This window comes from Lactuca serriola, chromosome 3 (genome assembly GCF_051521515.1).
Source record: "Lactuca serriola cultivar US96UC23 chromosome 3, Lser_US96UC23_V15, whole genome shotgun sequence".
In the NCBI taxonomy this organism is placed as follows: Eukaryota; Viridiplantae; Streptophyta; class Magnoliopsida; order Asterales; family Asteraceae; genus Lactuca; species Lactuca serriola.
In genome coordinates, this window is record NC_136410.1 from 60,116,952 (window position 1) to 60,123,145 (window position 6,194).

The window sequence follows — 6,194 nt, forward strand, 5'->3', positions numbered from 1 at the left end:
ATTCAACAACTTATGTACAAGTTGTACTCTACACAACATACCCGAACAACTACTTCTTCAACAATTTTATGAGGGTATGAATGAAAACGATCGAAGGATGATTGATGCTTCAAGTGGTGGTGACATCTTCAACAAGACACCTCATGAAATCCGATCACTTTTTGGCACCATTTCTCAAAATCAAAGGAACTTTGGGACTTGAAATGAAATGAAGAGAAGTTCTCCACAAGTGGTTGGTGAAGTTAGCAACACTCAACACTTCGAATCAAAGTTTTTGGATTTGACTAATGTGCTAAGTCAAATGGTGGTGGGAAGTGGTCAACAATTGATGGTATGCGACATTTGTCCAATGACGGGGCATTATACGGATAAGTGTCCCTCACTTAGTAATGAACCGGAAGATGTGAATGCAATGGGAGGATATCAAGGTCAACTAAGACCCATGGGATTTCAAAACAATTTCAACCCAAATTGGAAGAATAACCCAAACAACCCATACCCACCAAAGCAAAATCCACCAAACATTTTGATGAGACCTCAACATCCACAATACACCTCTCAAAAACCTCCATATCCACAAACTTCTTTTAACCCTCCAAATTACCAACAAACTCCACAACAAGGCCAATCAAGTGGTAACCATCAAATGAGCCTTCAAGAACTCGTTACTTCTCTTGCTCAAAGCCAAAGCCAATTTCAACAAGAGACCAAGAACACCTTCTCCAACATTCAAGCACAAATCGGAGACTTGGCCACCGCTATCAACAAGATAGAACAAAGGGGTAGACTTCCATCTCAAACCGAGAAGAATCCCAATATGAGTGAAATAACCTTGAGAGTGGGAAAACACTTGGAGAAAGAAACCCTAAAAGAATTTCTAGAGAAGAAGAAGATGAAGTCATTGTTGTTGAGCTTACAAAGGTTGTAGTTCCTCCAAAGGAACCAGTTGTTCCAAACATTGGTCAACCCGAATCTTCCAACAAGACTATAAAGCCATTGGTCATACCACCACCTTTCCCTTCCCGGTTAGCATTTTCCAAGAAGATAGAGGAAGAAAAGGAATTATTTGAAACTTTTCGCAAGGTCCAAATCAACATTCCACTATTGAATGCTATTAAGCAAATTCCAAGTTACGCAAAATTCCTCAAGGATTTATGCACCGAGAAGAGAAAATTCAAGGCAAATGAAAAGATTCAAGTCAATGCAAATGTGTCTGCGGTTATCCAAAAGAAGTTACCTCCCAAATGCAAGGATCTGGGAATATTTGCTATCCCTTGTACCATCGGTGATTTGCATGTCGAAAGTGTCATGTTAGATCTTGGAGCCTCGATCAATGTGATGCCATATTCGGTTTTTCAATCTCTCAATGTTGGACCTTTGGAGGAAACCAGAGTAATCATTCAATTAGCAGACAAGTCAAGTGTGTCTCCAAGAGGAGTGTTGGAGGATGTGTTAGTACAAGTTAATCAACTTGTTTTTCCGGCGGATTTTTATGTCATTGACCTTGAAGAGAAGACTCCTTCCAAATCATCTATGATCCTCCTTGGAAGACCTTTCATGCATACCGCTCACACAATCATTGATGTCCATAAAGGAAAGATAACTATGGAGTTTGATGGAGAAACCATTCACTTCAACATCTTTGAAGCAATGAGGTACCCTAGCAACATTTCTCCAATGTATCGGGTTGATGTGATTGAGCCAATAAACGAGATAAGCCCTAATGTATGCACAAACAAGATACTCATGGCAGATGACTGTAAGCCTAAGAGGGAAGGTCAAAGAAGGTTGAATCATCCAATGATGAAAGTGATCAAGAAGAAGATAATTAAAAGGTTCAAAAGGTGCAAAGAAAAGAAAAGGGCATTTCATGACAAGCAAATAACCCAAAACACTTTATTCCGGGGAAAAAAAGTTCTCCTTTATCATTCACGCTTAAAGCTATTCCCGAGAAAGTTGCGATCTCGATGGAACAAACCTTTTATTGTCATAAAAGCGTTTGATCACTATGCGGTTGAAATTGAGAGATTGGAAAGAAATCAAATATTGGAAGTGAATGGGCATCGCTTGAAACCATTTTATAAAGGCTTTGACACAGGAGAATTTGACAACATAACATTGGAAAATCCGAATTACAAAGGTTGACGGAAGCGCGGCTATGTCTTGGCAAAGACGTTAAATAAATGCATTGTAAATAAATAATCTTCGCTTGATGTTTTGGGTGTTTCTAAGCTTGAAGTTGGTCTAAAAATAAGCATATTGAAGTCTAGCAATGATCTTGGGGAAGTTTGAAAAAAAATGCCAAAAATTTGTAATTTGCGCGGGTGCCCGCGCAGCCGTTGCACGACCGACCCCTAGCCGCGCAGATTCCGAGTTCCAAATTACCCCCACATGGGATGCATTCTGATGTATGCGCGCAGCCGGTTCCTCACCCGCGCAAATGTTTGCACGAACGAGTGCCACCCGCGCAACCCTTGCGCGACCCAACCCTAGTCGCGCAAATCCGAGCTCGAAAATTACCCCAACATGGGATGTATTCTGATGTGTACACGCGAATGCCCCCCACCCGCGCAAAGTTTGCGAGGGTACCCGCGCAAATATGTCATTTCATAAGAAAATTTCAAGCCATTTCATATGCGTCCTTTACGCGACCAAGCTTTCATCCATGTGTATTTAGGTGGCCAAGAACCCATCCACACATCATTGTACAACCCTTGTGTTGCTTCCATACCTTCCTCACGTGCCTCCTCTACCTTGATCCCGGTATGATCCTTCCTTACTCTCATCCTAAGCATTGAGGAAAATGCTTAATTTTAAGCTTGGGGTGAGGTATTCTTTCTCTTTTACTTTTTTTTATTGCATTTAGGTTGTATATAGTTGCATTTAGATTAAGTCATTTAGGTCATTCATAAAAATTGCATTAAAAAAATATATTGCATATTTTATTTCTTTCTTTTCTAATTTTCATACTTTTTAGATGCATTCTAGTTTAAGTTCATGAATTTTTGTTCTCTCTTGTCTTCTCATCCTTATAGATACCAGAGCGCCGAGTCATAAGTATTGAATCATAGATTGGTCCCGGGTCTTGATATGGAATTCCTTGTATTTGATAAATGGGACACGTTTTGAGCCTCACATACCACTTTGAGACTGCTTGTGTGGGGGTCAGATGCAGTTAGCTTGATTGGGTCTAGGTGCGGAGGGATGTGGTTGGTCATGCCAATGTGTGTGAGCAAAGATTGGCCCGGTAAGGTATTTTGAAGACATTGAAGACTCGCATCTTGGTTTCGGGGGGAGTACCCCTTAGTACTCCCGAGTCTCGTCCGAGCCTTGCTTAGTTAGATTCTCACCACCTTTTTAAGATAGGTCATCATTTTTCTAGGGGTCTAGATTAGATAGTTAGATAGATTTTGTTTATCACACCTTGCATTCAGGTGCTTGAGGAACTTTGAAGTGAGTCCCCCAATTCACATCTTTTGGGACTAAGTTTTTTCGGTAACACCCAATTTTGAGTCATATCCCACCCTTTTTAGTTGATCTTGGCACATTGGCAATGATTATTAGGTGTTCATGTTAGCCTCCATCCTATGTTACATGGTGAAATTCCTTAGACCTTCAAAGAAGAAAGACAAGAAAAAAAACGAAGAAATTGGAAAAAGTGAAGACAAAAAGAAACAATGAAGAAGATTAAAGAAAAGAAACAAAAACAAAGAAGAAAAATGAAGAAAAAGAGCAACACAAAAAAGAAGAACAACAATCCAAGTTCAAGGCTTCTCTTCAAAAAAAAAAAGATCGAATATCAAGCAACGAATAGCCTGAAATCCAAATAACAGAAGTTCAAGATTGAAGATTTAGGTTGTTAGGTTTAGATTTAGGTTAAGTAGAATTTTTATTATTTTATTTTATTTTTGATTTTTGGTGAGAAAAGGCCCCGACGATGAAATGGTAGACTGTAAAGGAGAGTACAAGGGAGAAGCCTCTGAAACCGGATGTCTTCCCGGAGGCCGTGCTGCAAAACCCTATTTCATATTATACACTTTAGCCTGACAAATGTAGGAATCATCGTGTGTGAAGAGGCGTCTTTCCTTCATGCATTATGATCTGCATTGGTGATTTAAAGTGACCCCCACCGGGCGCATCTTTGTTTCCTTTGTCTTGCACACCGCGACTGCATCCAGCCGTGATCTATTCGCCCATCTAGTGGTCGACAATGTGGTTTATGGCTCTAAAGCGGGGAACATTTTGAAGATGCGTAGGTTCCATGAAAGATTAATTTTGACCATGTTGACTGATGTTGACCAAGTTTTATGGTATCTTTCTTTTTCCTTTTTAGTTTAGCTCATCTCGAGCTCATTTTAGTCTTGTTCTAACTTGAGGACAAGTTAGGTTTAAGCTTAAGGTGATTTGATAGCTTATTTTTTTTCCTTATTTTTATTAGTTTATTTTAGATTTTTAGCTCTTTTTTAATTATTAATGCATTGTATATTCTTTATTTTCTTTATTATGGATCGTGTCGGGTGCTTTTTATTTTGCATAAGGTATTTTGCAGGTTTTCGGTGTTCATTGCGGTTGCGAATTGATTGGACTCGGACTTAGTGGGCTCTCGAGGCACTATTGGGCTTGGCGGATCCATAAAAGGAGATTTGGGCTTAAAAAGATAATGGCTTGGATGAAGTGCGCTTGTGAAGATGGATCATGGATAATTAATTTGGGCTTGGAGCATCCATTTTTGTAGCTAAAAGATGATTGGCTAGCTTAAATCACATGGATATGGAAGGGACCAAAGGAATCTTTGGTAGTGGAAGGGTGGAGTGGAGGAATTATGGACCAATAGCATTACAACAACATTTGCACGGGTGGAATTTTCGTCGCACGGGTACCCGCACAACTGCCCAGTTTGGGCATTTTGGTCATTTGGCACACCATAACCTAGAGGGATCAGATCTATCAGCTACATTCTCGATTTTTCACCATTGGAGACCTGGAGGAGGCGATTTTGAAGCTCAAGACTCATTTATTTTCATCTTTCCAAGATATTGGTAGTTTCTCTATGCAATTAGACTTTTGTGATTGTTATTCTATTGCCATGAGTGGCTAAACTCTCTATTTTGGTAGACCTTGGCTAAAACCTCTGAATGTTTGTGGGTTTTTGAAGGATTTATGCTTATTTATCATTTATCTTATGTCTATGATTCTAGTTCATATTTCTTATGCTTGTTTAGTGCTTTGATCATGAGCTTGGTACTTTAATAAGCAATTGTTGGTTTATTTCTTTGGTTTAGCATTGAATCATTGAATTTACTTAGAACAATAGCTTTATAATGGTAGAAATCATCTCTAGTTTATGAATCATAACTCCTTTATGGATGTGTAAGCATTGACATCCTCTAGGAATTGGGGATTTCTTCATTCTTAAGGCTAATCAACTTCTTGGGTTCAATTGCTTCAATTGGGTCTTTGATTTTGATTAAGAAGGTGTGTTGTGGGCTTCCCCAACCTCCATACTACCTATGAGAAATCTTGGCATATTATGCTTCATGATTGCTATAACCAATTTGGGATGAATGATAAGCTTAATGTTAAATCCTAATGATAAACACACAAATGTTCATTGTGTTGAATTGCCTTGGTTTACCAATTGTCTCCAATATTTGAGCATCTCACTTTCTTGCTTAATTGCACGTTTTTAATTATTCAAGTCTTTTAGTTTTCAAGAAATCATAACACCCCCTTTTTAGTTTAATTGTAGTTAATTAGTTTATTTACAATAGTTCTTTTAGATTGCATTGGTGATTGAATACAACCATTTCCCCGAGGATCGATACCCCTTTTTACCATTATATTACATTTTATTTGCAAACAAAGGGTGTAATTTGCTTGGTGGACTTGACACCCCACCAATCATCGACAAATACATGATGCCGTTTCTTCCTCCCGTCTCTCAACCGTCGGCTCCATAATCAATCGATGTCATCGGTGCTCACAGTGAGAATCTACTCGTGATTTGTATAGTCGGTGGACCCAATTCGAATGGTTATGGGACAAATCAGATTCTTCATCATACAATTGGGTTGCCGGATTTTACATAGGAAACGTAGTGTTTTCAAACTGTCACTTGTGCTCAGGTATGCTGATTTTAATTTCCAAGGCTTTTGTATTTCATTGATTTTGAAATTAAGTAACAATGATTTTTA